The sequence below is a fragment of the Eptatretus burgeri genome, chromosome 2 (assembly GCF_056783735.1).
Source record: "Eptatretus burgeri isolate ZD-2024b chromosome 2, Ebu_testis_v1, whole genome shotgun sequence".
Taxonomy (NCBI): domain Eukaryota; kingdom Metazoa; phylum Chordata; class Myxini; order Myxiniformes; family Myxinidae; genus Eptatretus; species Eptatretus burgeri.
The window spans coordinates 145,899,145-145,911,297 of NC_140962.1; the positions used below are offsets into that span (position 1 = coordinate 145,899,145).

The following is a 12,153-nucleotide window of genomic DNA, read 5'->3' on the forward strand; positions in this document are numbered from 1 at the left end:
GGTAAAAGGCAGATAGCATGAATGTATTTTAAACAATATATTATATCATTTTTATCCATTGATTATCATTCAGGTTTTCCCCTTCGACTGTCCCGCAGTAGCTCCACTTTGATGACATTACCACGTAGTTTAGTGACTACACAACGTGTACCATTCGTGAGTTCCGGAGGATCCATAGAGCGCATTAAAATTACAGGGCACCCTACTTTAAAGTGATCCAAAAGGCCGGATCAGTTTCGTGTACATATTCATATCTTGTAGATTTTAGCTGGCTGGATCAGTTTCGTGTACATATTCATATCTTGTAGATTTTAGCTGATTCTGAAACTGTTAACAGCATGTTGATCGGATGGTTCTGTGATTTTCTACGGAAGTAAACAGAAGTACGACTTAAGCCTGTATGCCACTATGCGGAGACCCGAGGACCTAATATTTCACAGCAAACTAAAAACTCACAAAATTTGAAGATGTCTTAAATAAACAATTTATTATAATATCAATTAAATATCATTTTTATCCATCGATAATATGAATTGTTCTGTACAGCTATAGTTGTTCTCCTGGGATCTGCGCATCCATCCACAATCTATGTTCTAATGAAGTGCAGTAGGAATAATAAAAACAGCAGCGTGCGGGAGTGTAAGTAATCTCTCCAAAGCTCTGGGAAAGCCTTAAAATGCATCACGATCGGTTTGATTGTGAACGGATATACGGACAGACGGACATCGATACCGGTTTTATTAGGTCATCATGAAGGTACCGCTTTATATTACGCATTGAAATAGAGATATGAATACTCAAGTGAGTTTATTATATGTCTATGATTGATAGCTTATTGACAGCTCAATAACATGAGCAATTTACTATGGCGTATAGTGATTAATAATAACATACTCGACAAAACGTTTTACGAACTCATCTGAGTGGTCCTCTAAAAAATGGGAAACATTTTTATTTCTTTTTTTGTGCAATAATTCCTCCCATTTTGCAAATGGAGAACATGAACTGTTTAACTACCATATTCATCAAAACGAATTTTGAGGGGCCTCTTAAGGAAGACAATAATATCATCTATATTAATATTTCGGCACGCCCCTTTTTTTGTTCCACCATCAGATTTTCCACCATCAGATTACTATATATGTCAAAGCTTGTTTCATTTCATGCAGTAACAAAAATCTGATGGTGGAACAAAAAAAGGGGCGTGCCGAAATATTAATATAGATAATAATAAGATTTAACTACCATAATCATCAAAACGAATTTTGAGGGGCCTCTTAAGGAAGACAATAATATCATCTATATTAATATTTCGGCACGCCCCTTTTTTGTTCCACCATCAGATTTTCCACCATCAGATTACTATATATGTCAAAGCTTGTTTCATTTCATGCAGTAACAAAAATCTGATGGTGGAACAAAGAAAGGGGCGTGCCAAAATATTAATATAGATTAAATAAGGGTAGATGGGACAATCGATAAAGTACAGAACAGATGTAGTGGCTGACAGACACAGAGAGGGGCAAGGGACATGCAAACTTGTAAACAATGAAAAAAAAACACATTAAGGCCTAATCCTACGATGGCGCTGATAAATACAAAACTGACACACCCAAACAAAGGGAAGAGGTGAGGGCTTGTGGAGGTATGAGCAGATCTGGGGATCGAACAGGTTGCCACCGTGTGAGGCTGAAGGCAGTGGCAATGATGTCACAGTCGGGAGATCCTCCTTACAGCTGTCAGCAGTCTCTCACCAAAGAGCACCGAGGGCCGAGCACCAAGGACTAGTGAAGTGAGCATGCAGAGTTGGGAAAAAAACCATGCGGGGCTGAAGCCAGAATGACATGTCCCTCTCATGACCAAAGAGTCCCGAGAGCCACACCGATGCATATCTACCGGATCTCTTCCTCTTCTATTTAGGGCTCTCCGCTTCTGCCCCAAGCTCCGTAACCATTGACCACCACCAGCAGATTCAAAAAATGTATGGGGCCCACTCCTTCCAAGTCTCTGCAGCTCACTCTCATGGCATGGTTTGCCAACATGCTGAAAGCAGTTTCAGCATCCATATTTGAGTGCACAAAGTGCACCCACCTTTCTAATGGCCCACCAGTCATCACCCTGCTTCGCCTTCAGGTTTTTACACATACACTCTTACCCCTTGCTATACTGTCTACAAATTCCATACGCTGGTTTCTCAGCATCACGTTTAACAAGACTACTTACTTTGACATTTTCCGAAAGGAAAAATGTCACGAGTAAGTCATCTTGACAAGTCTGCCAAGAAACACATCGAAAGAGGACCAAGTTTACGAAGGAAGGTTGGGGAGAAAACACGTCATCCTTCATGTTTTTGCCATCTCAGAATCAAGCGAAATATCATGAGAACCATGTGAGAACATCACCCATGGGAATTGTGTAAAACCCTGTGAGAAGGAAAGTGGATACAGAAATTATCTCCACTCCCTATCCACTCTTATGTTCTCTGAAACCACCCCTCGAAACCACTCGTGCCATCCCACACCAACCACTCGACTACCATTGTCCCGTCCTCCGTGTTCTCATATCAAGCCGTTGTGTAAAAATAATCCCCATCCCCACTGCCTCCCCATGTTTTGCGCAATCTCGCAAGCCACTGCGGAACAGTCGAGTCAGTCATCAAGCTCATACTTGAAGACCGAGGGGTACCAGGAGAAAAGAGGGAATGATGGGGTATATCGAAAGGCATTGAAAAAGAGTACGACAGCTGACAATGGGATCGATTGTTGATTCCGTATACTTAACGGATGTACAAATGAATTCACATTTATAAATACAACTTATTATATCTATTGATCTCTGGAGTACTGTGCAGAGATCTCTAGTGTTGAATAAAATAAATCACCCTGTTGATGTCCCTATCCCTGCCCCAGTTTTTTTTCTGCTCCTGCCCCTCTTCTCCCCACCCCTCCTCGTGAAAATAAGTAAATTAACTGATGGATTTAAATATTTCCTGTTGATAAAACATTGGCATTATGGGTCAAACAGCCTCTTATGTCCAAATTCCTTGTGGATCCTTGTAATGTTCTGGTGTTTCACATTGGAGTTTCCCAATCAGATGATTCATTTCAACAGAAACACAAAAATTATTATAATAATAATAATAATAATAATAATACAAAAAACACCTTTTAATAACAAAACAATTTTTTCGACAAAGCCAAAACAATGAGGAAGTGAGGTCTAAACGGCGTCAAGGCCGAAAGGGTCTTCAAAGGGTCAAAGGGATTGCAAGGGTGTAAATTGTCTTAAAACGGTGTAAGTGGTATGAATGGGTCTAAGGGGTTTAAAGATTCTTTGCAAATAGGATCCAAAGGTGTATAAAAGGGTAAAATAGTTTCTGGAGTCTTAAGGTATCTAAGGGGGAAAAAGGGTCAAGGCATCGTAAAAGGCCTAAATGGGTATGTTACAATAGTTGTTAGGAGTCTAAAGGAGTCTAAGTAGTTCAAAGGGTGTAAAGGTCACTCTACATTACAAGCTTTGTCTTAGCTAACAATCTCCTATGTGGTACTTTATCCAAGGCCTTCTGACAGTCAAGATATACTGTACATCCACTGCACTTCCCTTATCCACCCGGTCAGAAACTACTTCATAGAGCTTCGAAAAGTTTGTTCAATATCATCCTCTACCTTTAGTACATCCACCATGGAGAAACCTCCAATTATTTTGAAATTATTCAAATGGTTTCATCTCCGTTCCCTCATTGACATCTATCTCTGACATCTTCCCAATGAAGTCCAATTGTCTGCATTGTCTGCATTGCAGTTCAGTATAAGCTGACAGACTTAGAAAATTGGCAGGAGAAGAATATTGACATCAAGACCATCCATCATTCCTCCATTTCTTGTTTAATCAGACAGTGGGAACTTTTTTTTTTTCCAAAAGACGTGTGAACCTTTCCATAAAATACAAGTGGAAATAAAACCTTGTGAGCTTGTGTTGGGCGTGATGACTGGAACAAAAAGAGGTGATATCATCACATTCCTGCGTGAAGTCAGGAAACCAGATACCTGCCTAGCCTCTCGGAGGTCTGATCTTCGTGCAGTTTTATAACAGCTTCTCCAGGAGAGGTATGGGCAGATAGTTATGTTACTACATTGTGGAATAATAGATTATTTTGTGCTTTTGTTGCAACTACTGATAAGCATGCTTCCAGAGAGTGAAGAGCTTGAGTCTAAAGTAGATAGAGAGTACGATGTAGTTGCAGTGAAACTTGTTTTAATGAGGATAGAAATTGGAGGACACGACTATATCATTAATTATTAATTATTATTCCTATGCAGCATATGGTCATGGGTGTAGCATCAAACAAACAACACCTAAAAACCCTTTGCTGGAAGGCACCAGAGTGACCTTTTTGGCTTTTTGGCTTTTTTCACAAGATCTTGGCTATTCGTTGTTCACCTTGGCGTCTTGGTTTTCTATAGGTTTTCGTGGCGTATAGGTTTTCAATTATCATCGCTTTTCCGAAACCTTGTGAATTCTTGGCTTTTTTCATTGGCTCACCTTGGCATTAATGAAAATGAGGAGTGGTCACACTGGAAGGCACAGCTTTGCCACTGATTAATGAAGGACACCTTGGGATCTTTAACGTCCACAAACTAATGCTGACAGACAAGACACCCGGTTTAACGTCCATCCGAGGGACCACACACACATATACATTGACGAATCGCAATGCCTGTGGAACCCCAGAACGATAGTTTGTAGTTGCTCAGACATTCGAATCGAGGCGACACCGGCTAGATGCGACTGTGCATACCTGTGATTTGAAAGGGGAGATAGGTATATGGTGTAGCAATCTGTGCAAAAGACAACATTGTATCAAGAGGAAGGGATGACATTAAGGAGGGAATTGATGGAGAGGATTCTGAGTGGATGGAGATTAAAGATTGTAAGAATGGTGAGATACTTGTAGGATGCTTTTGGAGGACTCCTGATGTGATTGAAAAGCGAGACAGCTTGGTTCATGAACAATTCAGAAGGGCCTGCCGTGAAGGAAAATAATTGACTATGGTTTTCTTTTTTTTAATTTGCCAGGGTTAGATTGGTTCCATAAACAAGGAAAAAGAAAAACAAATGAAAAATTTATCGATCTTCATCCATCATTAATTTTTGAACGAGTTTGCTGATAAGCGGAGCGTTGGACCTCTTTTTAAGTAATGATCTGAATATGGGAGAGGATATGGATAGGGGAGAAAACTTTGGAACAAGTAACTATTCCAGAGTATCACACAGTATGTGTAACAATGAAAGTAGAAACCGAATGATCATGGCTTTGTTATATCCTGACACCCGAAAATCATGTGCTGTTTCACATGACCAGAAATGAGCAACTAAACTGATATAACATGGCTGCCAGTAACAGAGTATGTGCTTGAGGAAGTTTGTGGAGACCATGAAAGAAGCATTTCCTGGGGGTGAAAATCTGCTTATTCCTGTTTGGTTAGAAATTGATTGTGCATGGCTTCGTAGAAATTGCTGGTTGTTTTTTGCTTCTTTTTTAAGATTTTTTTTGGACTCCTGATTCATGATGTCATCACAAACTGTCATTTTACAGGTAGGGTGGTTCATCAATGCATTCCCTTCCCTGGGAAACTTGCGTCCCATCTGCTAACATTAGTTGGTGCGTGTTAAAGATCACACGGGGTTCGTCGTGAAGAGTAGACGAGCTATCATTGGCAACCTGAACAAATTCAAAATTCCTGCCCTGACTACCGCTGGGAAGGCAATGTCAAACCATCCAGTGCAGTACAGTACAACCCTTGTCAAGAAACTGCTTCGGCAGCACCAACGCTCTGCAGCAGAGTATGGTACATCAGAATCAGAAGATATTATATTTTTCACACAAACCCCATTCAGGAATTTATTCCTGTTTAGTAAATTTCTATACGAGGTATATCTCGAATACGCCTACATCTACACACACACACACACACACACACACACACACACACACACACACACACACACACACACACACACACACACACACACACACACACACACACACACACACACACACACACACACACACACACACACACTGTCTAGCAGGTATGTAAGATATCAGCCATTATTAAGCTTGCAGCGTTCGTGTGTGAAATTTCTGAGATTCACCTGAAGACTCAGTGGGCTGTTGCTATGCAAGTGATGAGGTGCGTGGGTTTGAGTCCTGGGTTGAGTCAGAATTTTTTCATACCAGCCCTATGCATTAATATGTATATTAGTACAGTCACTCAGCCATCTACCCCGCTCTTCCCTCCTACTCCACAGTAAAATTCCAAAGATAAACTGACATTTTGATTAAATGTGATGTTGACAGAGCATCGGCATGATGGGCTAATTGACCTGTCTCAAAGTTCCTTGTTTATCCTTGTGTAAAAGAACAATGCATAAAATGATAACAGGACTTGGCCATGACATCAAATTGGCCAAACTGTAAAAAAGGAAAAAATAAAAATAGTCATTACCATTTCCATTTCAGGCCAAGAATGCTTTAGCCATACCTGAGTGTGATACATCACATATTTTGCAGTGATGTTTTGTGTTTACCAGTTTTGCCAACATTGTAACCCTGCAGAGGAATGAGGGAATGTTAAAAAGGCCTTCATTTTCTTCAATTTTGTAAGAGACAGAAACATGACTTCTTTTCTAATGGTATCAAGAAAAAGACCAACAATGGGAATGATCTTCCAATAGCATGAAATTGAAGAACAAGTTTCGATTCCCCTTTCCACTTAATGAAACGGAAGACCAAGAAGGAACTTGAAGAAGTAAAGAGCAAAGAAGGAGTCATCAGGAGGAACTTAGACAGGATTCGGGTTTCAGCTGCAATTCATCGACCCACAAACCCATCCTGGCGCAGCCAAGTGAACATTACAGAAAAGTTTCTGCAACAATTCACTTGTCCCTGACAGATAGATAAAGAAAGGGAAATAAAGAGTGAAAGAGGTAAAAGAAAAGAAAAAGCAAGAATTAGAATGAATAAAGAGAATTGTGAAAAAGAATATATATATATATATATATATATATATATATATATATATATATATATATATATATATATATATATATATATATATATATATATATATATAAATATATATATATCCCAGAGAGATAGACTTCAGCAGTTACTCTGCAGGCCCCAACAAAGCAACACGTACAAACGCAACAACATGTAAATACAGTAAATACATTATTTACAAGTAGTATTCACACCGTGCGCACTTCAAATTCAAAATAGATGTATTATTGTAATGAGGATTGCTCATATAAATTACAATTAAGAACCTCATATACATTATAGGTAAACAAACTCATTAAGTTCTTCTTATTAAAATTCAATGTCTTATCTTGTTTAAACCAATGACCTGGTGTGTGGAGTGCTGGAACAGTGCAATGAAAATATTTAACTAAATTATCAGGTTTTTCTCGTTTTCCTTGTTAATGTTTCTCTCTCTCTTTTCTCACACTCCAACTGGTTTTGAAAACTGATTTTTAACTTCGTGTTTATACCTTCAAGATCTCCTGCACTCAACTTGTCGGTCAGAATGGTGCAATACTTTTATGAATTTGTAATTGGTCACTGACTTTGACACCAATATAAAGTTGAACGAATTTGTACGTTTTCATTATGGCTCCTCAGCATGACAAAAATACTATATATATATATATATATATATATATATATATATATATATATATATATATATATATATATATATATATATATATATATATATATATATATATATATATATATGTGTGTGTGTGTGTGTGTGCATGGCTCACAAACTGGGTATGCTGTGGTATGTTTGTGGGAAATTCCACATAAAACTATTATGAGGTACTGAGACAAACCATCAATGGTCAGAAATGAAAGTCAGAACAGCTTGGTTCCCCAAACCGCTTAAGAGGTTCGTTCCGTTCTGGGATAACCGAGCAGGGTATTATCGCGAGACCTTGCTGGACCCGATTCTTTTATCGGCTATCAAAAAGCCCGCTACCATTCCGAAATTCAATACGGCAGTTCAATGGGGAAAATGACATGACGAACAGGTTCACATTCAACTAAGCACATTTATTATTTTACACGTTATACAAACAATCATGCAATGAATTGGTGAAACACGCATGCAGTTGATTTGTGATGAATGCGGGACGGGACAAAAGACGCGAGCAAGGCGAAGTGCTACAACTGTCTATAATTAATTATGTACAGTCACTTCACAGTTTCTCGACTTAATGGGACACGGCGCCACAACTTTCACGCAAATAAAAGCAAGGAAAAGACCCCCTTAAAGACAAGGGGGTCAGACTGGACCCCTTAGGGTCTTTATGTCCAAGGAGCTTGGTTGACAGAAGGAACTCCAAGAGGCCGCCGCAGGTAACCTCCACCCTCGTAGTGACTTGCTTGGGCGTCCCTCTTGGACCCTCTCCAGCTCCTCACCGACTGCGGGGACCCCAGCCTCCAGACTCCAGCGCGGCTGCCCACAACTCCACACTCTCACACGAGCCCCGAACTCCACCGACTGACTTCAACAACTGACTCTCCACTCGACCACCTGACCATCAACCCCCTCGCTGCCTTCAGCGCGCGCTTTTATCTCCCCTGGCGTCTCGCCCCTCCCCTCTTCCAGCTCCCGCGGGAACCTCCCAGAAGGAGGGCGTTTTCCTTGCCGAATCGGGGGCATTTTTCTCCCTTTTCCAGGGCGTCGTTTCTTCATAGCTAGTTGTGTCGCTTTATAGCTCCACTCACAGGGTTGGTGTTTTCTCCTGCTGTGCTTGGTGCGCAGATGTTATTCACTGGGGGGGAGGGCGTCGTCCACTTTCCCTCGTTGAATGCCAGGCTTCTGATAGTCATCGCTGAGGTAGAAATGCGTTGGTGTGGTTGTGAAGGTTGTGGTTAACGCGTCGTGGTTGTTTGTTGTGGTGGCGCGGCTGGTGGTTGGCGTTGTGGTTGAGAAGGTGGTTAGGCGATGTTGGCGGTTGGGGGTGAAGTGGTGAGGATGGCGTGGTTTGTTGAGATGCGGGTGTGGTCGGGGTGGTTGAAAGGCGATTGGTCCAAAATAACGATAGTAACAGAAAAACACTACCTCAAAGATCACGGCGCTGATAACACGAATAAACCCCTTTAGACAATGGTCGGGAAATCTATCTGAACACACACTTATCGGCATAACTGATCTTAGGACCTATATGGTGCTCTGCGAATTTCCACAGCCGTAACAATACATATACATACATATATATATATATATATATATATATATATATATATATATATATATATATATATATATATATATATATATATATATATATATTACTTCTTCTTTCGGCTGCTCCCGTTAGGGGTCGCCACAGCGGATCATCCGTTATGATCCGCATAATGATTTGGCACAGGTTTTATGCCAGATGCCCTTCCTGACGTAACCCTGGTCGCCTCTTACGACACAGGGATATGGTACACCTATTCTAACCGGGGTATACACTGGGCCCAGTACACTGGTACTCACTTCACCGACCACAGAAGGATGACAGGCTGAGTCAACCTCTTGGTGTGTATTAATTCAAGCGGCCAATGGGGCTTGAACTCAGGAACTTTTGGATCCCAAGCCGCTACCCTAACCACTACGCCACCACCAGGCTTTAAAAAAAACAAGGACAAATGTGTCCAAGAGCAGCGTCCTAAAGGTTTTGTCGGCTAAAAAAAAAAACAAAAAAAAACAACAACAACAACTTCCGATATTTCGTCACGTGCCTTGATTAAGCCAATAGTGAGACCCGTCATCGTGTATTTATGTATTTACGAAATAAATAATGTATTTACGAAATTACAATATATTAAATCGAATAATCTTTAAATAGTAACGTGAACTTTTCGAAACTTTAAAGCAAATGTCCGAATATATATTAAAAGTTCATGATAGACGCTCTCAAAAGGCACCCTCAATGCAAGGATGTGTACAAGTGTTTAGTATTTAAGGAGATCCGGATCGTGTATATAAAAGAGCCGTGTCCTAATATAAAGGTTTTAGAAGAAGAAGAAGAAGAAGAAGAAGAAGAAGAAGAAGAAGAAGAAGAAGAAGAAGAAGAAGAAGAAGAACGCTGAGCTCCCTGAGAGCAGCTGTCCGCTACGTGAGACGTTGCCTAAAAACAATAGGCAAAAAAAAAACAACAAACAAGTAAAAACAATAGGCCGGATCTGAATATATACATTCATATACAATATGGGCTGGCCCTTTAATTCCAGACAGCAAAGTTACTAAAAGAGCAGGGGCTCTGACATTTTATGCCTTTTTAGTTGTTATTTATAGCATAATTTTATTCATGGTATTTTATTTGCCAGTTTCTTGCCTAAAAGGTTTTTTTTCTTCTTCTTCTTCTTTTAGCTTGTACTCTCCCAGGACAGGTTTTAACTCCGCTGTACATCCTTCTCTGGAATGGCTTCTGCTTCTTCTCCTCATTCTTCTGTGATTGAAGATAGCTTGGATGAACTCACATGCACTGTGTGTCTTGAACTGTTCGAGGAGCCTGTAGCACTGAGCTGCGGCCACTCTTTCTGTCATGTCTGCATCGAGAAATACTGGGAAAGCAGGGAAGAGGCCACATCCTGTATTTGTCCAAACTGCCGTGAGGTTTTTCCTCAAAAGCCCAAACTCAAAAAGAATGTAATCCTTGCCAACTTGAGAGAACAGATGAAGTTCATAAAGAGAGAGGTGGAATTAAGAATTCAGGTACAAGAAGCAGAACCATGTGGTCTGAACTGCAAGAAGGGAGTGAACTCAGGAGATGTTGAGCATCACTGTGAGGTTTGTAATAAAAAGGCGGCTAAGCGGTGCGTACCGTGTGAGATCCTTTGCTGTGAGAAGCACGTGAAGCCTCATCAACAGAAAGGGCACAAACTGGTGAAGCCGGGAGTGAAGTTGGAGGAGCTGAGATGCACCAAGCACGGGAAGCCACTACTACTCTATTGCAAGGATGATGAAAGCTTGATGTGCGTGATGTGCACGGCTGGACAACATAAGGACCATGAAGTTGTTTCTGTGGAGATTGTCCATGATGAACTCAAGGCAAGTAAAAACAATATTTTTTTTTTCTCAGTAAAAAGATTCCTTGATCAGCAGGGCATAGACAATGTGTTTGTGTGGCAGGTGATGCTTGTTGCTAACAAGTCGTGCAGCATCTGACGTTATGGGACTCGATATGCGCCTTGCTGCATCATAAAGTTAGGGGAGGTTGATTTTTATTTAAGCAACTTGGCAGTCACAAAGACACAATTTGGCAGTATGTCGTCCTGATGAGCCCATATTATGGACGAAATCTGAATCGTTGGCTCTGCTTTCATTTATTTGTGACCAAAAATCTCCTGCTTCAAAGACTATGTGCCACATGACGCATCAATTCCAGTTTTGAGGTGATGTGTTGGCATAATTTATATGCATGACGCATGACAAAAGCGTCCACAGTGAGTTCACGATTTGCTCAGAATGATGTAGTATGGTACCGCTACCGATTGAAGAGCACTCAGCAAGTGGCTTAAGAACACAAGCAGCACTCATATTAAATGGTTGATAAGGAATAGCTGGCCAGGCTGTGGCTGCATATCATATAGGGTTCCTCGACCTTGAAAGCCTGTCTTCACCACACCTACAGCAGTTAAATCAATTACATGAATTCGTTCAACAAGACTTTGTAGTTTATCCACAAAAGAGTTGCTCTTCAACCAAGAACAACTGCGGTGACATCATAAAGTTTAATCGCCTGTGAAATATACATTGCAGATAATCTGCCATTTTGCCTGCTCATCTGCGCACGTGTCACGTGGTACATTGATTCGAGCTCCGTGCAAATGTTTCTTTTGGTTTCAGTTCAATTCAGTGACTTGAAATATAAATCCTCTTCAAATTTAAAGTCAATCGGATGAAAATTGAGGATTTTCGAAATACCACCTTAGTTGTTGACCTTTGGTCTATGTTGACCTTTTGGTCTGTGTTTACCTCAAAATAATTGGTGAGTTGAATTCAGTGACCTGATATATAAATCGTCTTCAAATTTCAAGTCAATCGGATGAAAATTGAGGATTTTCGAAATACCACCTCGCTTGTT

The 12,153-nt window shown here is 40.5% G+C and overlaps 1 pseudogene across 1 annotated transcript in view; it reads left to right on the forward strand.

Moving 5' to 3' along the window:
• Window positions 1–3,987: 3,987 nt before the first annotated feature.
• The window catches only part of LOC147033448 (E3 ubiquitin/ISG15 ligase TRIM25-like), a 49,504-nt pseudogene continuing 41,338 nt past the window's right edge, over window positions 3,988–12,153 (forward strand). Inside the window, exons 1-2 of the transcript XR_015055544.1 lie at window positions 3,988–4,106; window positions 10,437–11,121. The product of XR_015055544.1 is annotated as an E3 ubiquitin/ISG15 ligase TRIM25-like (transcript). The remainder of the gene's footprint in view (window positions 4,107–10,436; window positions 11,122–12,153) is intronic.